General features: G+C 51.6%; 1 protein-coding gene across 4 annotated transcripts in view; it reads right to left on the bottom strand.

Moving 5' to 3' along the window:
- Positions 1–16,814, bottom strand: part of SH3BP4 (SH3 domain binding protein 4) — a 39,370-nt gene extending 22,556 nt beyond the window's left edge. The window contains exon 1 of one of the 4 annotated variants that reach the window (XM_074829827.1): positions 16,750–16,814. The gene's annotated coding sequence lies outside the window, so the exon portion shown is untranslated. Of the gene's footprint in view, positions 1–15,523; positions 15,581–16,749 lie in introns of those variants that run through there. The other 3 variants (XM_074829824.1, XM_074829825.1, XM_074829826.1) reach the window with 3 other exon arrangements.
- Positions 16,815–23,329: the final 6,515 nt, after the last annotated feature.

Raw genomic sequence — 23,329 nt, 5'->3', positions numbered from 1 at the left:
GGTGGGGGCAGGAAGAGGGGAAGAGCATTTTCCCTGCAGGACCTCCTGCTGCTGCCAAGCACAGGCTCCAGCCCAGCACCCACCCACTGATTTTGGTCACCCATGTGCTATACAATCAGCCACCAAGTCAGGAGAAAACACTGCAGAAGCCAGCAAGACTGGGTTGGGCACGACCTGAGGGGTGCTCGTGGTAAGGAAAGCTGGATGTCTTGGCATCAAGCAGAGAGCAGCATGGATATGCTGACTGCCAAGGCACAGGAGGTTCCCAGGGATGCAGGTACCACCCTCAAGCATCCACAGCAACATCAAAGCCCTCCTCAAAATCACTAAAAACAGTGCCAATGTGGCAAAGGTTTAAAAAGCCTGCAAGCGTAGGAAGGTGCTGGCAGTGCTGTATACGGCAGGAACCCTCATGAGGTTTATAGAGCCATAAAAAGGGAGCTCCCCGGCTGATAGTCCAGATCTTACTACCTGACAGCAATGCTTCCCAGCAATAAAACCATTACACGCACGTGAATCCTGATAATATAGCAGGGAAGTAAATAAAGTTGCACTTGCTTCCATGGTTTCAAGGCTTCCACGAGCTGCAAAATCAGTCACCCCCTCTGGCATCCCCAACAAAACAAGGCAGAGGGTTGTCTCCAGTGGCACAGCCCTTGGTGCAGCTGATGCTGCTGAAACCCCGGCACAGAGACCGGGGTACCTCCTGGCACACCCTAAGAACTGACTTATCCATGCCTCAAAACTAGTGGCGGAAAAAAAAAAAAAGTGTATGCCCATACACTTGCTTCATGGTGAAGCAACGCGACTAAAGGAGAAGACCTCAACAGAGACACTCTGCCCATTTTGCAACCTCAGCTGCTCCTCCCTCCCAGAGGAGGGCTTGGTCAGTCTTTCCTTGAACCCACGTACACTTTTTGCCTCCATGATGTCCTTCAGCAAGGAACTCCATGGGTCTGCTGCCCGGGCAATGGAGAACCCACTGCCCTCAGGAACAGGCTCTCACAAGCTCCATCTGATGTCCACTAGCCCTCATATCAGAAGAGGCAGAGTCTGTTCCTGATCAACTCTCTCCCTACTGTCCTTCTTCCAAGAGCAAAACCACTTCCTAATTCAGGTGGGGCAGTCCCAAAGGTGTTCTGTTTTTTTTAACAGGGAGCTGCAGATGAACTCTCCTCTGCCAGGGCAAGGAGTTTGTTCCAGCCAAGTCCCCATGCGGACCAATAAAAACATGAAAACCCAAAATCATATCCAGTGCTGAACTCCCAGGGGTTAAACATAAAAGTCAGAACCTCAAGTATAACACCTTTGGAGGGAAGGGGAGCTCAGGAGAGCACCTTCTTCTTCCAAGCCCTTCACGAGCCCAAGAGCTCCGCCAAAGGCCAAAGCAAGACTGCTCCTGAGGGGTGCTTAGGGCCAAAAGTGAGGACCAAGCACCTTTCAAACCAGAGGAACTCAGATTTGAGCTGGGTCAGGCAAAAGCACAAGCTCACACAGGCAATTGGTGGCCGAGGAGAAACGAAACCCATATTTCCAGAGCCACAATCCAGCTGCTGGCCACAGAGACCACACTTTTAAAGAAGAAATGGTCTTGTCTGACAACAGACATCCTGCCCATGGCTCACAGTCATTGTCCTCTGCGTTGGAAGAGGAGGAAAATATCTTCTTTTCTTTTTCAAGCACTGCAGACTAATTGGCAGGTTAATCTAAGGGCACATCTTCACCCTGGCATAGATGTCTGCACGAGTCACTTTGGAGAGGGGGTGCTGGACAAAGCTCTCTGGCTGTTGCTGGCACCCCCTCTGCCCACTGGTGGTATGCTCTTGGCTGATGGAGGAACAGTGTGAACGCTGTGCTGTGGCCCCACCTAGGATCATCACCAGGAAAAAGCATATACACTGGTCCCTGTGTGATGCTGTGGTGGAAGAGATGCCATGGTCACCCATGGGATCTCGGGTCAACATCCACAAGGGCCAAGCACAGAAAACAAAAGGAGGGGAAATGGTTTCCTGCCTCCCCTGGTGCTGCAAGAACCATCTCGTTAACAACTGGTGCACTTGAGGGGGACCACCCAAACCCCTTTTCAAGATACCAAATTAACCTGAGCAATGAGAACCTGAAGCACAGTGAAAGGCTTTCATTGAAAAAATGTTGGAACCACTATCATGCCACCCTCAGGGCCACAGTGTCTCCTTACTTAGATAATTTGGATGCTAATTTGGACTTCAAGAGCTGTCAAAAGCCGAAGCAACTGAGTCCCTGAAAAGCTGTGCTTCCCCCAAGTGGAGATGATGACAGAGCTTTAACTGCATCAACACTTCAGAGCCCTGTCTCCATCACCCTTCACTAATTTCATCTTTGTTTGATGGAAAGAAGTAGCTGTTCTCAGCTGAACTGCTGGTGCAATGCGCAGAGCCACGTGCTCTCCTTGTTCCCAGATGCAATGTTGGGAAACCAGTCCCACCAGCGTGACCAGAGAAGGGCAGGCACTCTCACTCATGCTCCAGGCTGGGGAGGCTGGCACCCTAACTGATGCAGTGACACACAGAGAGGACAACAAAAAGCTTCAGAGATGAGCTAGTTCCAGAACACCTGTAGACCAACACATAGTCAACTCCACGCAGCTCTCCTTGCCCAAGTACTGCACCAAGCCGTATCTTCTGCACACTGACCACCTCCTTGCACCAAAACCAGAATCACAGAATCATCGAGGTTGGAAAAGCCCTTGAAGCTCCTCCAGTCCAACCATGAACCTCACCCTGACCGTTCCCAACTCCACCAGATCCCTCAGCGCTGGGTCAACCCGACTCTTCAACCCCTCCAGGGATGGGGACTCCCCCCCTGCCCTGGGCAGCCCATTCCAATGCCCAACAACCCCTTCTGCAAAGAAATACTTCCTAAGAGCCAGTCTGACCCTGCCCTGGCGCAGCTTGAGGCCATTCCCTCTTGTCCTGGTGCTTGTTCCTTGGCTCAAGAGACTCATCCCCCCTCTCTGCACCCTCCTTTCAGGGAGTTGTAGAGGGCGATGAAGTCTCCCCTCAGTCTCCTCTTCTCCGGACTAAACCCCCCCAGTTCCCTCAGCCGCTCCCCATCAGACCTGTGCTCAACCTCAAAGCGCTGAAACATGAGTCCTGCCTGGTCTTCTGGACTTACCTGACCTGCTCATTTAAAAAGAGAGGGCTGCGTTCAAGACGCAGATACCGCAGGCAGCATGGGCATGCAGCAGCTACCCATGGGTCACCCAAAAGGTGACTTTATAAGCAGGTAGCCAGGACACGGCTGCAGGCCCCACAGGTCAGCTGGACTTGCTCCCGACCTCAGTCAGGAGGTCCATTTTAGGAAAAAAAGGGGTTTTGTTCCCAGCTTGCTGCCTGAGCATGCCCATGGACACTGAGCAGCCACCACCTAATAGCCAGACTCTCTTGCTAATGAATAAAACCTCTCTGGATTATCAAACTGAAGAACTCATTCAAGCGATGAGCTCATGCAAAAGCTTACCCTTGACTTAATGTTCCTACACACCTCGCTGATTAGTCCAGGTACTGATCTGTTGGTGGAGTACATGACACCTTCAGCTACACTGAAAATGCTGACAGGAGCCAAAAACCATCATGAGCCTGAGTTCAGCAGAAACAAATGCAGTCAGCACATTGCAATGAATTTCCTCAAAACTGTTTTTTTTTTTTAAACACTTGTCCTTGGTAAACATTTCCAAACCAGATTCCCCATGATACCTGGGTTTAAGCAGTTTAACTGTTTGCTGGAGCTGATGGTCTTCTCATAGGAAAGCAACACGCAGGGTTAAGCTGGACTGTGGGTTGCTCATTCCATGGGATGCTACACGTTTGATCCAATCCCTGGTCCAGACACCCACGCTGGAAAGAGGGCAAGCTCATCAGGAGCAGCATGATACCTGGAGAGCAAACCCCCAGGTGATGACGCCATTCGTGCAGCAAGTCGACATGAGAACAGATCTCTGCTCCAGCCCAGAGTGTGGATTAGGACTTGCTGCAAAAAGCCCCGGTCTTTCGATTTGATCTCACCTGCAAATCCAGCGAGTTGCAGACCCATCCCAGAAAATGTTCCAGCTTCAATTCAGAGCATGCCTTTAACACCAGATTAATTACATCGGCACGAGAGACCACGCAGCTAATTTCAGGTGGTTTTCAGCAGCAAACTCCCTGCCTTCATTTGGATGAGAGCTTGTCCACAGGTGGGAATTGGCTTTCCAGGTGCAGGCACCCACCTCTGCCAGCCAGGAGGGTGTTTTGAGATAAACCAAAACAGAGCAGTGTTTACGCAACACAAGAGCAAACGCCACGCCTGCTTGTTTAATTAGTTACCCCTGAAATTAAAGCCCATCAAACTGCACAGAGGCTTCGTGCAACCTGCAAATTAACTGGAGGGGAACACAACTTTGGGAGTGAGGAATGCCAGATACAATCCAAGCAGTGGCTCCAAGCACTTTCCATAACATCAACAGCACCACGAAGGGAAAAACCCAAAATAACACCACCCACCCAGTTTGTTGTTTCGGTCTCACCAGGTTAAAAGCTGCTCGATCCCATCATCATGGGTCAGATGACTGATAAGAAACTGATTTCATCATTTTAAGACCCGAGAGTTTATTGGGAAGGTTTATCTGCAAACAAAGCTATGCACTTTGAACTGTTTAGATTTACGTCAGTTAAAAATGCATGAAGCTCTTGTCTGGACACTCTCAAAATTAACGTGGTATGAAATGAGAGCCCAAGTCCATTCTCTGCAGCCTCCAACATGCGCAATGCCAAAGACATGCTGCTTCTCTGTGCTGGGTCAAAATCCTCAACAAAAAATCCTCAACAAAAAATCCTCAACAAAAAGAGGTAATGGCCTCAAGTTGTGCCAGGGAAGGTTTAGACTAGATATTAGGAAATATTTCTTCCCAGAAGGGGTTGTTGGGTGTTGGAATGGGCTGCCCAGGGCAGGGGGGGAGTCCCCATCCCTGGAGGGGTTGAAGAGTCGGGTTGAGCCAGCGCTGAGGGATCTGGTGGAGTTGGGAACGGTCAGTGTGAGGTTCATGGTTGGACTGGAGGAGCTTCAAGGGCTTTTCCAACCGAGACGATTCTGGGATTCTGTGAAAAAGGGTGAGCCATTTTGGGGAAAGATGCCCCTCTCTAGCAAGGCGCTTGGGCACAGAAATAGACACATAAAATTTGGCAAAATGTTGCCTTTGCTCAAAATTGCTCTTGTTGCCAGATGAAGCAGGGATGAATCTTGGACAGGGTTTTTGCAGCGTCAGTCAATGGGCAAAATTAAAATGACACCTGAAAGACATCTTAAAGTTAGGGTAGATTTTTTTCCCTGCTTAAAGCAGAGCTTTTGTGGTTGAGTGGAGTTGGTTTCTATAACTTACTGCATTGTACTTCTCGCAAGTGCAAAACACCCTCCCTGGTGTGTGCATCAAACCATGGCGCTGCACCTTCCAAAGAGCATCCCCTAAAAAATGGGCAACTCTAAGCCACCGCAGAGAGAATATTTCCAAAGGGCAAGTTACTCCTTCTATGCTGTCTCCAAGAAGTCAGCCCCAGGCGAGGCTATGAGGAGATGTACCGGCCCTCACTTCCCAAGCCCAAGACATGAGGCCCTGAGCAACCTCTGAGCCTCCCTGATCAAGCCCAAGAACCAGATGCTCCACTCTTTCCTGCTGAGATTTCTAAGGAAACAGACTGCCGTGCCAAATTTTGGATTATTGCAGCTTTAATTAGGGGTGAAGTGTTACCAGCCATGGTACGGGGTTGTCTTAGGCCAACACAGAAGCACCCATATTAGAGGAAGAAAGACAAAGATGTTGCTGACAGCCACGTCATATACAGAAAAAAAGCCCGAAGATTGTCCATTTTCTCTAGAAGAATGCCTCATTTTAGAAAGCAAGGGCTAGAATCAGGTTAAAAAGCCCCATGTATTCAGGGACAGATGCCTTGGCTCAGCTGAATGTTGGCCATGTGCAGCAGAGAACCTGTTCCATTTATTGATTTCTGTGGAAAGCAACTTCAATCCCACCACTAGCTCTGCTTCAAGGCTACTTTGATGACTGTGGTGATGTGTGTATTTTCATTTTGGCTCCATATCTAAAGCATGGGTTGGGATCTACAAGCAGCAGGCTTTTAGCTACAGAATGCAATTCCAGGTACAACCAACATGCCAGGGCACCATCCATGGCCATCTTCACCATCTTGCCTAAACAACACCTCCTTTTCTCAGCGTCTTTCACAGCAACGCCCTGGATTTTCTGCCCTGTAGGATCAAGATCTTCCATATCTCAGTGCCACTTGTGTCCAGAAGCGCAGATCTTGGTGCCAGTGATGGGGCAGTTCTGCAAGGAGAAGCAGAGGAGGCAGCAAGAGCTTTCTAGGGGCTGAGGGATGCTCTCCAGCACAACCAGCTGATGCCCACAGGCAGCCTGCAGGACTCTGCTCTCAAAGGGCTAGGATCAGGCCAGAATTAGACACGCTCTTGATGGGAAAAGAGAGCCTAAATATCAAACCAATGCAGATGGACCTTTTTTTTTTTTTTTAAATTAAAACTTGCTTGAAGTGACACATAAAAGAAGTGAAATCCCAGACACAGCTGACGCACTAGGACAGATTTATATTTAGAAGAACAACTTAAGTACTTGATCAACAGGAAAGAAAGTGAAACCTTTTTGGCACTGTCCAGATAGAGAAAAGAAAACCAAAAGAGAAGCAGCCACTGCCACCCATTATCACTGAGGGCAACATCCACCAGCATTTTAGTCTCCCAACTCTCACTTTTACACTGAATTCAGCTTTTTTTCCATCCACGACCCCAGCAAACAACATTTACAGCTCGCAGAGCCCATGTAAAGACTACCAACCAAAACACATCATGTGCATTCACAAAGCATCTGGCATTATTATTACTTTTTTTTTTTTTTTTTAACTTTAGTGCTTACTACTGTCAGCTTAGTTTTCAACAGGACAACTAACAACATGTTAGTACTTCAGCATAAAACAAATATACTGAGGTGATAAAAAAAGCGCCATTTCCAAGTTCTGCAAACTGAAGTTTAAAGAGAGATAAAGAAGAGCACCCACATAAAATATAATCCTTCAAAATCTGCTGTTTGTTCTGCTGCATTATTCATTTGGGAGCTTTTAGTTCAGAAGTCAGGGATGTGCTTAGCCGGATATCCGATCGTTTGCTGGGCCTCATCCCAAATTTCTCTAACATTACTCACAGTTTTTTTGTGCAGGAAGAGGGATGAGGATTTTACACTTAAAGGCAAAAGGGAGGAAGAAGTGTAGGAATTATAATGGCTCGGCTCAGACCTAGGGTGCAAATGATTCCCACATATCCCATCCACAGAAGGAGAAAGAAATGTGGCCAATGCTCAGACTCCTCTGCCTTTGCACTGCTTGGGGCTAAGGGACGAGCTGGGACCTTCCCAGGCCATTCAGGCAGGACCCCCCAGCGCCGAGCAGAGGATGCTCAGCCCAAAGGAAGATGCTCAGTGTACATCTCAGCAACACCAGTAGCATCACCTCCACCTGCCAACCTCCCCACAAGGAATTACCCTCTGCCCTGCTTTCACAAGCTGAATTGCCTTAAAGCAGCCTTAAGGAAGGAAGCACCCGCCCTTTCCCACAGCAAAACGCCTCCCCCTCAGGGGACCATCTAATGCAGCACTGGCATCACCACTTTCCGGTCACAATCCCTTAAAAAATTAGGCCAAACTGCAAATATTTTTATTCCTTTTATCCTGATCTGGACATGGTGATTTATTCCCCACCCCCCTCACCAATGCACTTTTAAAGTGATTTTAGAGCCTATTTTTGGACGTACAGGCACCACCACTGCAAAGACCACGGTTCAACCCTCAGATGGTGCTGCTGTGTGAACCCAGGCAGTGCTGATGCTCTGTGCCTCGGTTTTCCCCCAGCGTTACCCGCTGGTACCCAAACGCTTCAGGACATGCAATGCTCCCCGTTACCTAAAGGATGCATCTCTGCCTGCCTGTGCTGGGCTTTCCCATCATGGACAGGTATCAGGAAAACTAGCAGCAGGATGACAAGCAACCTTCCCCCAGGATGGTTGTAAGGTGAGGTAAATGGAGGTAAAGCTGGGATGGAAAGGTTGCAGAGAGGGGGTTAAACACTCGACCTCCCCAAATCCCTGCTACAGGGCCCTGCATTCCTCTGCTCAAACAGCGTGCTGGGCTAAAGCTTTTTTTTTTTTGCTCACTGTTTCCATGCCCAGTCATGTCCTGCATCCTGGATTTGGTGAACATTTTAATAGCTCCTATTAATAGGCAGAGCAGGAAGTGGAGAGGCACCAGCTGCTCTGGCCAGTTGCACCTCTGAGGAGCCACAGTGCTGCCCCGCTGCAGGGCAAGGTGCTAAAAATCAGGCAGAGGAGCAAAAAAAAAAAAAAGCAAGCCCTGCTTACCCACCAGCTGAAGCTTGGTGGCCTTCAAACTCCTCGGTTCAAGGAATTTCAGGCACAGCCCTGCAACAGGATTTCTCTCCACTAGATAATTTCAAGCTCTGGCAAAAGGACACTCATACAGCCTCAAAATCAGCTGGCACTGCAAAACAGTTGCGTTGCATTGGGTGCAATGACATGTGGGGTGCCAGCCCCTCTGGCCCAGCAGAGAATGGGATGCACACCCCGGAAAGCATTTGGGATCCGTGCTCAATGTCAACAAGCAATTTTCACGCGCCTCCTGGAAAAATATCTCGTGTTCCCTGCAGGTCCAAGAGTGGGGACGCACTGAAGACCACAGCACATCCCCCCAGGGACTTGAATGTGCCCACGCTGTCACCAGGGTGGAGTTGTGACCTTGTTTCATGGGATCTCACCAGGCACTGCAAGAGTCCAGATGGACCGTCTGGCTAATTGAGTTAATTAAAGCATTTTTCGGCAGCAATTAACTTTCAGGCACGCTGCTCCAGCTCTCTCTAGGGAGCACAGGCCACACCTTGGGAGCAGCAGGAGAGACGGGAAAAATGACTTGGAAGCACTTACTGATGCACCAAGTTGTTTCTCAGGAGTGTTTGCTGACTCCGGCTTAAAAAAAGACCCCAAAACCCAGAAACTGCCCAAACCTTCATCTATTTTTCACCTCCAGGCTGAGCAGGACAGAATCCACATGCTCAGCAGAGCTGAAGACCCAGGCAAGGCTGTAGCAGATGGATGCATGGGCAGAGACACACCACCCTGATGTCCTACACCCAGAGCATCTTTCCCTCACTCTGGCACAAAGCAGATGTGATAAGCTCCAGTAAGCGAGCAACACTGCCCGTAACTCCTAGGATGATAAGCTGGTCAAGGCCAGAGCCAGCAGCATGGGCTGCTGACGAGGTAATTGCCATCTCCCAGGGACAGTAAATACTTTGTCTGCAGCCCTTGCCTGGAGATAACCAAGCAAAATGCTTGCAAAAGCCAAAAGAAAGGCTTGCTTTGTGGCTGTGCTGTTTTGCTCCCTGACGAGAACGGCTGCCACAAAGTGCTGGAAAGGAGCCGCGTCCCGGGATGGTGGTATTAAAAACAAAACAAACCACCCTAAAACTAACCCACCCCATTGCTGGGGACCCCGTGCTTTCATCCCATTTCCCCCAAAAAACCTACTTGTCCTCCTCCATCTGAGCAAACGTGGGATGAATGCCTAGAGGTACCACTCGTCTGGAGGTTGCTCCAGTAAATCTGCAGCCAACAGCATCCATAGGTAAGGAGGAGCCAGTGCTCAGGAAGACAAGCTGTGGGATGCACCCACACATCTCTTTTTTTTTTTTTCCTAACTCCAAACCTTATGAATTGCCAAGGACCAGTTGCTCCCAGGCCACACGCATTAGAAAATATTCCCTGAATTTTCTTACGGACTTTAATAGCTCAAACTGCACCAAAGGCGAAGCCGCATGCACAGAAAAAAATGCTAATGATGGTTTTTGTGAGCAAGGGGGTAAAAAAAGCATGGAGGGTTTTGGGATAGAAGGCATGGTGCTTGGGGGAAGAGAGAAGAGCAGTTTCCAAGGCTCAGTTCGCATTCACGCTGCCAGCTGGGAAACGCTTCTCATGCCTGCGGAGAGCAACCCCACCCCGGCACAGCTAATCTGATGGCAGGTTTTCAATGCGGCAGCCAGGATGCAAGGGGCTGGGGAGGGAGGCTGGCGAGGGGGGAAAGAAAGCGAGGAAATGCCACAGAGGTGAGGACGCTTTTTCTGGCCGGGCGAAGGCTTGTTTTTTTTCCCTCCCTTCAGCTAGCTGCCATTTTCCGGAAGCTGGATCAGTTACAAAAAAATAAAGTTTCTCTTTGTTTAATTATAGCTGCGGTAGCCCTTGCACCGAGGGACCCAGCGTCCCCCCTGGCTGCTCTGGGAACGGATGTGAGTGAAGACGACAGCACAGCAGCAGGGAATAATGCAGGACTTAAAGCTTGAACGTCTCCCACAAAGACACAACCCAAGCTGAAACAGATTATTTTTACTCCCAGAGGCATGTGAGACCTGGGAGATTTTGGTCTCAGTTCCCTGTGTCACCACCACATGGGTCATTCAAATTCCTGCTCTTTTTGCTCCTTTCCTCCACCCTTTACCTGGTGTAGGTGTTTTCTAGATGGACAACTCAAACACCTTTTCCCACCATGCCGAACAGATGCTCCAGCCAGCCCTGGCGCTTGCCAAAGCCACGTCTGCACCGACACCAACCTGCAGCCGAGAGGTCCAACCGAACCCACCCACGGACTTACTCCAAATTCAAGCCCCCTAACTCAACGTAACACAGCTTGTGCTCCCCCCGCAAGCCCCAACACTTTGCCGGCGCGATGCCATCGGGCTGGCAGGCCGTGCCGGCACGCATGCTGCGGGCCACCATCGCAGAGGACCGTCACAACCGGCAATGACCCCTGCCTTGCTTTTCCCCACTGACTGAGCCAGAGACGCACCATTGTTCAACTCCAAAAAAGCCTTTTCTGTTCCTAAGGAAACAGCCAGCGTCATTCCAACGAGGCCACACACCATGCAAACGCCTTCCCCCTAAAAAGACAGATTCACCCCCAGAGAGCAAACCGGGGAGAGGGAAGCGATAGCTTTGCACGGGGCTCGTTTGCAGCACGGGATGAGCAACCCAGTCTAACAACTACATACCACAGCCACGTCTCTTTGCTGTGTCAAAAGGGTGTTTTCTGGAGTCAGCTAGAAAACATCTGGTTTTGCTTCGTGGCAGTGATCTCCCCTCTTGAAAACGATGGGATGCTCCCCTGGGCAACCCTCCCACAGGGCAGGAGGGGGCAGAGGAAGTAACTTCAGAGCCTGCAGAGAACTGTGAAGAAGAAAGGCTTTCACATTATTATTATTATTGTTATTATTGCAGCTTTTTCCCCTGTCATTTAACAGGACAGCAAACCATCCCTCCACTTTGCACAAAAGCACCCAGATGAAGAAACACAGGAGAGATTTTAAAAAAAAATAAAATGACTCAGCCACCTTCCGCCTTTGTCTTTTAATATATACAGGTTTGAGGCTACGAAGTTGCTCTCGCATCCATCATCCGCACATGCAGACGGTGTGTGTCAGCCGAGCTGTCGCCGGCAAAGAGGAGATGGGATGCAATGTGCACCACCTTCCTGCTGATGGGTCTGAAGCAACATCTCGTCCAGGCGGAGCAGGAGCACCTCTTCACGTAGGAGCACGCAGGAATATTTAGCCCTAGGACTTGCAATTCGTTTTCTCCTATCAGTAATGAGAGCGTTACGCTCCCCAGAAGCCCGTTGATCTGCCAGCTGGGATTGACTACCTCTTGGCCCCAAAAATATTGCACAAATCCAAACGAAATCAGCGGGTTAAAAATAGAAATATTTCGTGTGGGTGGTGGGGGGGGACCAGCTAATGGGTTTGTAACCGAGGAGCAGCAGACTGACCATCCCATAGGTTTCCACCAAAAAATGGGATTTAAAGACAGTAGACACTGCTTGTGGGACACCAGTGATTTCTTAAAAAAAAAAAAAACAGCGACCCACCCAAAATGTCAACCTTCCCAGCAGAGGGAAAAAATGCGAGCCCAAGGACAGCATGAAAGAGAGTTGCAAGTTTTACGGTCAGCTCTTTGACCCATCAAAAACCAACTTCACCCTGGAAACGCTGTCAACCCGCATAGGGGAATGTGGCTGCCTGCTGGACCTGCAAACCGCCCAGAGCAGTGAAGGGATTTCACATGCTCCTTCATTTTCCTGTTCTGTGAGCCATCAGTACACACCCCTCTCCATACTCACACGCTTTTCTTTACAAGCCCAAAGGAGCAGAAATACACTGAAATCACTTGACTCCAAGGGCCACTGGGGGAGACATTAAGGATTCCAAGCTGCAATGAGGACCATGGGAGGGGATCGATGCCACAGGTATCCTCAGAAATTATCCCTCAGCGTGGCTCTGTGGATGTTTTTGGCATTACTGAACTCGGACATCACTCGAATGTTCAGCAAAAACTAGATGCGACCATCTGACCTGCTGGGAGCAAGTCTCTTCACCTTGTTTAGAAAGCCAAGTCTCTGTGCTGAAAGGAAAGGGGCTTGTCAGGACATGCATGTGCCCACTGGAGGATCTGCTCCCATCAGCCAAAGTTACAGGTCCTGCAAGTGCTTTCTCCTTTTTTATTTTTAAAAAACAAACATTATTTACAGCCACAAAGCGAGCTCAGGCTGCAATTTGCACTTTTGAATTTAATAAACCCCGCAGCTTTGTAATTAAGAAGCAAGGCTGCCCTTGCATCCCCATACCAACCCTTCAGGTCCTTTAGGGAGAGAAATCGGACCCATCCTCTTCACGAGGAGCAACCCTCCCGCTGCTCCCCAGCACACCCCGGGGTTTCACCGCCCCTCTGGGCTCTGCTTCCAAGTCACATCCACGGCGGGCGGCAGATTTTTCCCCTGTGCCAGCTGCAAGAGGTCTGCGTGCTCCCTGCCCCAGCCAAGGCTGGCACGGTGCTTTTGACGTCCTCTAACAATTTTGATGTCCTCTAACAATGACAGCCCTGTGCCCAAACGCTGGCCCCTCGGCAGGGTTAATGCAGGGATTGTTCATGCCCTGCTTGCAAGAAGTGAGCAAAAGCGAAGCATCCTCCACTTGCACAGGCACCGGGAGCAGGCTCTAATGCTGGAGTTTAGGTCCCGCATGAAGCAACGGGGGACTCGTTTTGTGCTTTTTAAGCTGAAATCTCATTCTGTAAATTTTAGGGAGTGGTCTGGATGGGTCCATCAGCTGGCACTGACAGTGGAGATGCCTCCCGTACAACAGCGGGGCATCATCCAGAGGGCAGGGCACCCCAGGCAGCACCCCACTGTGCAGCCCCACATTGCTCTTAATAAACGTCTTGCTGCATCCATCATCTCCCACCCCAGGCTGTCCCTGCAAGCCTACATAAAATCCCCTGCAACAAACCCACCAGCCTGGCACTGGGCCTGGGGTGTTACTGCAATGCAAGGAGCAAGCTATCCGTTTGGCATCCACAGTGACACACTCACAATGCTACTGAAGCCACCTATAAACCTGACATTTGCCTCTACCCCATCACCTCCAGGAGTTCCCATCCAAGCAACTTTTAAGAGCAGACCAGACTGAAAAGCCCTGCAAGGGTGAAGCACCGAAGAGCATTTCACTGCAGTGTATATATTCCACTTAATAAACACATTTTCCAGCCCCTCTTTCAAACCTGGTTCGTCGCTCGTCACTAGGGGAAGTCAACACCTGGCCACAAAACTCCTCCGAGAGTTGCCATCCACAGCCAACGTTCAAGAGACGCCCAGCCCTCCACCACCACGGACACCCCTCCACGATGCTGCTGGGTGCCTGAACACCCAAGCAAGGGCCACCCTCGGTCGAGCAGTGCTAGCCCTGCCAATCCAAAGCACACCCTTTGCAGGGACAGCAAACCTCCAAGCTGCTGGAAACCCATCCCACCTCCTCAGCATCTCCTGGGGAACCTCCGGGGCAGTCTGCAAAGCTCAGGTGTTTTCAGAATGAATTTTGGAAAGGAAAGAAAAGGCAGGTGCCAAACCTAAGGTTGAGAGACTCCGAGGTGAGGTTATTTGCATTCGTTTCTGTTTCAGCTGCCGTCAGAAATCCACCCACCAGACCAGAAGGCAATGCAACTTTCAGACCTCTTGAAAATAAGAAGTATAATAAGGAGGATGCAAATTCCCCTTCATGTCCTGACCTCTACAGCTGCTAGCTCCCTTTGTGCAGACAGGCTTCTGTGATGAAAAGCTTCTTGCTGTATTTAAATGTTTTTCTCATTTAAAAAAATGCAGTGTCTAAACCACCTCCTTAACATAGATACAAGCTCTTCTGAACAACCCCACCAGGCTAAAATAAATATTTTGCTTCGCAAATAGTTTTCCTCTCATTAAAATGAAAACATAATTAGGATGTCAAGCACAGAGGCAAGCAACGGCTGCAATCACTCCACGCAGCACCGCGCTGCTCAGGCTTTATTTGATTAAAAGTAACGATGCTGCTATTTTTGAAAAGCACACTCTCATCCACGGCCCAACCGGAGTTATTTTGTAAATATATATATGTAAATTGAAAACTGGCATCTTTGCCAGAAAAAAATCCCCACCCGGGAGGATGTGCACTCAGCGGAGACTACAGGTCCATGACATGGGCCACCAGTGAGCATCGTGGGCAACCGCATCCCCTCGCCGCTCACGGCCAGGGGGTTAAAGCTTGCCGAAGGAGCTACCCTGGGCGAGCGACTAACTGCTGGAAAGGGTGAGAGAAAAGAGAGAAAAAGGAGAAAAGGAGAGAAAAGGTGCTACCAGAGATGTTGCACAAGGGCACCCATGCAGGGTCTGGTACCAACGCTGCTGCACAGGACCAACAGTCTGGACAAGGCACAAATTTTCAGAGCTATAAGACATCCCAGGAAGATATTATTCTTGGTATCAGCGTTTTTTCTTGGTTTTAAGCAAATCTATGCATCCCGTTGCTGCAGTTGGGCACTAGGAAATAAAGGATGAGTCCTTCTTCCAGAGCGGAGGGGGACGTTTCACTCTCTAGACACAGATGTCAACACAACACGCATCCCTCTCCAACTTCTACTCAAGCTGCCGCTCTGCTCGTTAACAGCCATAACTTAATTATTGCAAATCTCAGGTAGCGTTATGCAGGAAGGGGGGGCTGGAGGGGAGGTGATGGGTATTACACGTGCTTCCTCAGCATTCCCCCTGCCAGAGCAGGGATGCTGCCCTAGGCATTTACACGCTCTTGCATCCCGCACCCTTTTACCCCTCTGGGTCTGTAACAGGCTTCGATGCAACACAGCTTACCCAGGGCAGAGGCACAAAACCATGTCATGGTGACCACCATCCCCCTTCGTCCCAAAGTTGCTCGGTGTAAGTACCGCTGAGGTGTTTACTCCTGAGCAGCTTTATAGCCAGCGATCCCCAAAAAACCTACATGGGGACTCCAGTACCTTGAGCCCTAGGCTGCAACACGTCAACACCAATTCGCGTCTCCCCGTAACACACCTTCTGCGCGAGTCCACCTCTCCTGCCCAACGCCGTCCTGCGAAAAACCCCGCTGCAGCACCGGCCGTAATCCCAGCCTTCAACAGCATCCCCTGCTCGCAAAACAAACACCCCCGGGCAGCCAGCATGGAGCAGAAAGGTCAGTGACCCCATGACATCGGTGAGTCCCGACTGACCAAACCCTCCCAGAAAATAAACGCCAGGCACAGCCGGCGCAACGCTGTTAAAAAATAGCCCCAAACTCCCAAGGAACGGCCCACCCGTGGCCGATGAGATAAGAAAAGAAAGAAAAGCCAGCCCAGCCTCCTCCGGCCTCAGCTGGACGACATCGCGCAAGTTTACGGGCCAACCACATCAGGAAACGCTTGCGCCTCGTCCCCGGAGAGCACCGGCTGCACACGAAGCCCCCGGGTGTGCCAAGGGGGTGCCAACCCTGGGACCTGGCCCCCATCTCCTGCCAGCAGGACCTGGGGGACACCACGCAGGCTACCTGCGAGCCACGAAGGGCTTGTGGGGTGGCTAATGAGCGGGCAGGCGGGCAAGCTTCCCCTAAAGCACGCGATGCTCGAGGCGCAAGCAAAAGTTTCTGGCAGCAGTTGTGCCCGTGGGGCAGCGGGAGCGGAGCGGGGCACAGGCTGCTGGGGGGGAAAGGGGGCTCCCCCCGACCCCCGCTTGCAGGGGGCTGACACACCGTGTTCGTGTCTGCGCGCACACCCGCAGCGCGGGCTGGCAGGGCGATGCACGGACACACAGACACACACAGGCACACGGACACACGGACACACACAGGCACACGGACACACGGACACACACATGCCTCTCGCACACACCCCGCGCCCACAGTCGTTGCACACGCACCCCCGGACCCCTACACCTCCGCCACACGCGCACCCCCCCCCCCCCCGCGGCGTTGCACCCCCGCGCAGCGCAGCCCACCCCGCATCCCCCCACGCCCTCCGGGTGCAGTCGGTAGCGCGGAGCCCCCGCTGCCCGCCCCGGCGAGGTTCGGACGCCGCCTCCCAGCGCTCCCAGCCGAGGCAGAGCGGAGGGGGGGGACACACACAACACACGACGCCCGCCCGCCCGGCGCCGCCGCCACAAACTTTTCCCCGGCGGCGGGGCGGCACCGGGAGCCCCCGGCGGAACCGCGGGCGGCGGGGGAGCCGCTCCCGCCGGCGATGTGTGTGCTGTGTCCCCCCTCCCCGCCCCGGCAGCGCGGCGCTTACCTGCGCCCCGACCCCGGGCCCCGTCCCCGCTCCGCTCCGCGCCCGGCTCGCGCCTCCCCGCCGGGCACGGGCCGCGCGCGCCGCCCGCCCCGCGCCAGCGCTGACGTCAGAGGGCGGCGCCGCCCGCGGGAGCCGAGACCGGCCGCGAAGGGAGGGCGGGAGCAACACCCCCCCCGCAAGGGGAAAGGGGGGGGGGGGGGGAACGCCCTGTGCGTGGGGCAGCGCAACGGGGGTGCGGGGGGAGCCCTCATGGCGGGAGACCCCCCGCAGAAACCTCTCCCGCGCAAGGCGGGGGGGGCCAAGCGTCGCGCAAGGGGGTGCCCCGGCGCGGGAGGACAAATCACACCCCGGAGGGGTGGCGGCGCCCACGCCCTTTCCCGTGTAGGCTGGGCAAATTAGGTTTTATGATGGGTTTTTTTTGGGTTTTTTTTGCGTTTTCACGCGTTTCTGTGAGGGAAGCGAAGGCGCGTGGCGCGGGCTGTGTTGAGCGTTTGCTGCGAAGCTCGAAGTGCTGGGCCGCGGCCCTGTGCTGCGTGGGACCGGCGCTAAAATCCCCCCCGACGCGCCTCTCCCGGAATGGGAGTTCCCACAGGAGGGAAGAAACACGGAGGAAAACGCTAAAACAAAAATCTTTATTCTCGATAAAGCAACAATTGCGCAACCCAATTTCTTGAGTTAACCAAGGCGGCTTCAAAGCTGGCAGCGGCACCGACCCTGAGGCAGCCAAAGCCAAAAAAAAAAAAGGCTTTGTGCTCGTTAAAACCCCACGGACTAATTGAGCATCCCACCCCAGCGCCGAGGAGCATCCTGGGGGCTGCGCTGCCCGCAGGGGTTAGGAAATGGGGTACCCGGAGCAAGAAACGCAACGGGTTGGGGACGGATGCAACGAGCAGCCAGATGTGGTGGCCACTGATACCATCCCGGTGGCCATCTTGTGTTGGAACACCTGCGGGAAAAGCAGCTGAGTGAGAAATATTGGGGCAACCAGGTCCTGTGCACAGAAGGGCTCGGGCTACGCGAGCCGCTGCTCTTCCTACCCCCTCCTTGTTTTTTCCTGGGTTTAATCGGGATCTGATGATTAAATTTCCTCTTCCTGGTGTTGGCTCCTCCTGCTCCCAAACGTGCTGCAGAAGGAGATGGGGTTTTCACCAGGCCGAGGTGAAAGCAGGGGGGCAGCCAGGGCAGCTGCGAGTCCTCACGCGGCCAAACCCCGTCCTGGGTGTCAGCTGGGGCTCCCCGGCCTCATCCAGCCCTTTTGGCAGCTTCGTTGAGTGAGCACAAACGAAATGAGCCCTATAACCACTTCAAAGCACCCTTGGGAGCTCGTTTCTGTCGCGTTGTTTCGGGAGGTTTGGGGTTTATCAAAGGAAAGCTCCCCTCAGCTGGATAGCCCAGCTCTGTAATTGCAGCGGGGCGTTTTTCATCTCGCTTTGCTGGTGGAAATGGTTCAGATGGCACCTGCGAATGCCAGGCTGCTGGCAGCACCGGGGTGCAGCTGGGCTGGGTGCTGCTCCTGTGCTGGGCGCCGGTGCCGTGCGGGTACTGGGGTGTTGCTCCTGCCTGCACCTTGGCACCCAGCCCGGGGCACCCAGACCAAGGTGCTCCTGTCCCTCTGCTTCTGCATGTGTTGTGCAAAACTCTGATTAACAACGTTTTCGGAGCTGCTGATTTATTTCTCTCTTAGTCTGATTTCATCTCTCATACTGTAAAGTCCCAAATGACTCGTCTCATTAAATGTTTTTATGCTAGAAATACTAAAGTATCAAATCTCGCTAGCGAAACAGCTTCTGATACCAACCAGTTTCACAAAATTTATTGTCCTGCTTCACTTTTAAATGAATTAGTCCGTGTCAGGGGTAAATCACACTGTGCTCTCCTGTCCCCAGCAAAGTTTGAATCGACTTTTCTTCTCTGCTTCCCAAACCCCAGTTTATTCTTACTCATGTTAATCATTTCCTAAATAGCTGAAGCGCTGAGAAGTAAGGGTAGAGACCTCTGGATTATCCCAGGCTGATGCCTTGAATGGTTTTGGGGACAAAAGTGTCTTTTCCGATGTGCTTGCTGCTGGGCTGGAGGAGGTGTACGTGCATCTGGAGTTTCAGCTTGGCCAGCCTCATGATCCCTCTGTGGTAAACCCACATCTCCAGGTGGTAAAACTGAACTTGAACTCCAAACTGTCAGCTTAATTGAAAGTCAGCAATTCATGCATGACAACCACTGCCCGTCCCGGGAGCTGGGAGCTGCTCTCCGTGTGCTGAGGATGCACATCGGGCACGTTGCGGGTACGGAAGGTCTGGCTGAGCCTGGGGTGGAGGAATGACCATCCCATCCCGCATCTCATCCCCCTCTCTGTTTTGCAACAAGTGTTTTGTAATGCCCAGGAGAATCTCAGAGCAATAAGGGGCCGTGGGATATTTGGTCACAGGGTGGGTGCTGTACATGGCAGCGACCCAAATCCGTGGGTACGAAAGAAGATTCTCCCCCAGTGTCCTCCCAGCAGGCGCTGGTGGGGGCTTCCCCCACACTCCTGCCTCCCTGCCCTGCTCCTGCCGTTCTCCTGCCTGCAGCTGCCTCCTGCTGCCATATCCCCTCTGCTCCCACTGCGACTGCAGAGAGCTGGGAGAGAGCCAGGAGAGAGCCGGGCATGGTGGCAGAGCCGTCCCACCTTTGGATGGGTGCCACTCTTGTTTCCCCTGCCAGGAAGCGATACCGGTGAGCAATTAGACCCGGACAGGATGCCCTAATGAGCTCAAGCTTTTATATGGAGCTGGGAATTAATCTTGCAGGAATTCCATGTTAAAGTTCATGTCAAGACTTTCTCTGTCCGTTCGCCTATGGTGTTTCTGAAGCACTTACACAAAACTGCACAGTAATTGTCTCCATTTGCCTAAATAACGCTTAGGAGAAGGTCTGGTCTAGGATGACATGCCCATGACTCAGATATGTGAGTGTATCTGGCTCTTGCAGGGAGAGAAGGAATCATCTTTCCTTTGGTGCTGCCTTTGAAATTTGCAGAGAGAAGCTGGACATCTGCTTATCTTGGAGGAAAACACTGAAACGAGCTGTACTGCAAATGCGCCTGGGTCCGATGAGCACCAAACCCAGCAGCACCAAACCCCTCTCCGGGGCTGAAGGCGCAGAAGGATGCTCTTGCAGGTGAAGTGGTGGCTTAGCTGCTAATGTTGAGCTCCTGAAACTTTGCAGATTGGAATGTTCCCAGATCTAAGCCTAATACTTCCCAAATGGAATCTAGTAAAATCCCGGCCCTTGGTGGGAGTGTCCAAGCTCCTACTGCAGCCTGGGTTTGTTGCAGCCTGTTGCTACGCACTGGAGGGAGCGCTTTTTCCATGATCCTCCAATCTTGGTAGGAGTCCAGCAAATCCCTTTGCCTGTATCATGCTATAGATTGGTTTCCGGAGCTGGGGAAGAGAGTTCTTGGCTGCCAAGGTACGTTTAATAATGCTTCATTAGTACAGCGAGCCCAGCAAACTCCCTGGGGTGAGCTCTTCCAGGCCAATCTTCTCCTTGCTGTGAATTAATTACAGCCGTGATGGTTGATGATGAGGGATGGGGAATAGGGATAGCTGGCGGGTTTTGATGTCCCTCATAGTTCATGCTGTGCCAGGACAGATCTTCTCCTACAGCAGGGGGTAGCAGAGCTATTGGTGCCTTCCCGGGAAGCAGCAGCTTGCTATTTGGTTGCATCCCTTGGCAAGGGAGCAAGGCAGGCTCCGGAGCATCACTGACACGGGCGGCACTTACAGGTGTTTGAACTCTGCTTGGTCAGGGTATTCAGGTTTTATGATTAGAATAAAGTGAATAAATGATTCAGACAAGATTTATTTTGTATGTGTAACTTTCTCGCTTCAAAACCAATTAGCCACAGAAGTTTCTAATAAATAAGTCTCAGTGCATTTGGAACTGGCAAAGAAAGCATCATCTTCCTTCTGCCAGACTCCCCAAGTGGATTTTTTTCTGCTTCATTTTCTGAATTAGATTACGGTGGACTGTAATGAAAGCAGGGCAGATTTACTCCTCCGACACCCACCTCTGCTTCGAACACGCATTTACCCAATTTGTTTTTGTAGCTGGAGTCTGGAGGATTTTTTTCCATTCCTTCCTTGGCCATGCACTGTGAACATTATGCAAGGTGTCCATCTATTGCAATGGCTGAAGGCAAAAGCAGCAGTTTCCTATGCTGTATTTGCAAACCTGGCCTCTACTTTTGCTTTTCCTCAAGAGTCCCAGCACAGCATCCCCCAGACTTGTTCACTGGGGTAAGCATTGCACTGCAGCAGGTGAGTACCCCCTCCCTTCATAAATTTGGGGCTGTGTTGGTGCCAAAGGGGGAGGAAAGTTGTGGGATAGGGAGGCTGCAAGTCCCCCGTGACTACTGTGCAAACCACTCAGCCCTTGTCTATGGTGTTTGTAAGGTGATGGTAAACACCCAGCCAGGTACTGATTGCTTCCTACTAATAACAGGGATTAGTTTTTTTAAGCCTGATGAGGAAGTGCGCAAAGCAAATGACAGGCCTTCCGGAGAGGCTTTTAATTTCTTTGGCTGCCTGACATCGACTGAGTGAATGAATGAACAAAGGAAAGCAAAGAGGTGGAGGTGAGAGAGATCAGAGAGGCCCGGGGACCGGCCTCCCACCCTCTCTGGTCCTCAAGGTAAAATCTACAGCATCCTTCCACCCTGCCGCCAACCGTCCTCAGTTTTGCAGCAGCCTTGAACACTGTTCCTGCCCCCCTCATCCTTGCCATCACGCATCACATGGTGCAACTCCTACCCACCGCTCGCTCTGCCCCATGGAGGGGGGACGGGCGGTGGAGTTTGCGTCGGGGAGCTGTGCACCACATGTGCACTCTCAGCCTCCCTCCTCCTGGAAAACTTCTCCGTATGGCAAAATCCTTTATTTTAATCAAAATCCTTTATTTTAAACAGCCATTTCCAGTAAATAGCACACTTCATTTTCCCTCGTCACCCTTTCACTATAAGCCAAGCAATCCTCTGTCTATACCTCCCACCCTGGCTGGGCAAACCAAAGCACCGATTGCAACGGTGAGACCCGCGACCCACGAGTTAACGCTGCGGTTTCCCATAGAGAGTTTCTCTTCCTCCCCGAGTCCAATTGCACAAAATAAAACAGCTTTTGTTCACGATGGAGATTCTCCTGGCAACAGAATGACGGAAGCTGCAAAAAATGCCAGGGCTCAATGACAGCTCTATCTAAAACTAACCACCAAGATGAGCCTGTTTTATCATTGTTAGGGAAGAAAGCACAAAGCTAATGGGAAGGGGGAAATCGCTACCATTTATGATGGCTTTGTAGATGGACAAATATCCCTGCCTAGCAGAGGGGGCGTGCAAAAAGGCACGATTATCAATGTGTCTCTGTGAACCTTGAAATGCGGTTGAGACGAGAGATGGGCTCCCACCTACACCCTCCGCCCCCAGTGAACCAGGCAAATTCAGCTGGATTATGGGATTTGCAAGGACTGCTACAGTCAGTGAAGAGGCTCCAGTGGATTTCTGTGAGTCTGGATCAGGCCCAGAGCTTGCAGGAGGGAGTCAGAGGAGCAGAAAGCCCTGTTTTGCAGCCGAGGAGGGCTTTGGTCTTTAGTGCAAAGTCCTAGGCTGCCTTTCCTTGTCCCCTGGAGTGTCAAAGTGGCCTCCACCAGTTTTGGCTTCTGACTTCCAAATTTCCCCCCTACACATCTGAAAAATCTTCTTTCAGGCAAAGACATGGGGAGCAAGAACCATTTAATGGTGCTGCCAAGTGGGGTGGCTATCATTTACTTCCTTCCACAGAATTGCTGCCAGACCTCTTCCACCTTTCAGGCAGCACTGTGATAAAAAAGGGGACAGTTTCCTCATTTAAGTAGTGTAAGACATGGTAATTTCCCCTGTTCAGTGACGGGCAGCCTCATTTATGACATTTGCTGAGCTCCTGTATTAATCAATGTGGTTAATTGAATTGATGATTGCACCGACTTGTGTTCAGAGCAGCTGTTTCACATCATCAGCCCCACTTAATGTGATGGTCTGTCAGAAGAACTGCCCGTGGTCGTCTCTACCTTGATACAAGCAGTGGGAGATCCTGGGTCTCCCCACCGTATACCAGCAGTGGCTTAGGGATGGGGACAGGCATTCAGAAGATGCCACGCTGCAGCCGTCAGTCTCATTTCTAGCACATATCAGCAGCTAAATCAGATTTGAACCCAAGGGCTGAATGCATCTGATACAAATACAGGGCAAACCCAAAAAAAAGCAGAATTTTCTGCAAATTCATCCCAGGGACACTGGATGCGAGTGTCCCAGAGAGAATAGAAGTATCAGCACGTTTGGCTATCTGCTATCCACCTTGCAAAAGAGCTCAGGACCCAAAAGATAAGGGGAAAAATAATAATTCCCAGGCCTTTAGAGGCACAGGAAAATGGGAGTGAGGAATTAGCCCAGAAACCCAGACGTGCTGAGTGCCCATCAATCATGCGGTAACAAGGGTTGGAGCAGGACCTGCTGGAGCACGTGCCACATCAGCAGCGTCACGACGGGTGGCAGAGGACATGTGATGATGAT

The sequence above is a fragment of the Strix aluco genome, chromosome 6 (assembly GCF_031877795.1).
Source record: "Strix aluco isolate bStrAlu1 chromosome 6, bStrAlu1.hap1, whole genome shotgun sequence".
NCBI lineage: Eukaryota > Metazoa > Chordata > Aves > Strigiformes > Strigidae > Strix > Strix aluco.
Note: the sequence above shows the minus strand (reverse complement) of the source record. Positions and strands in the feature narration are given on the sequence as shown.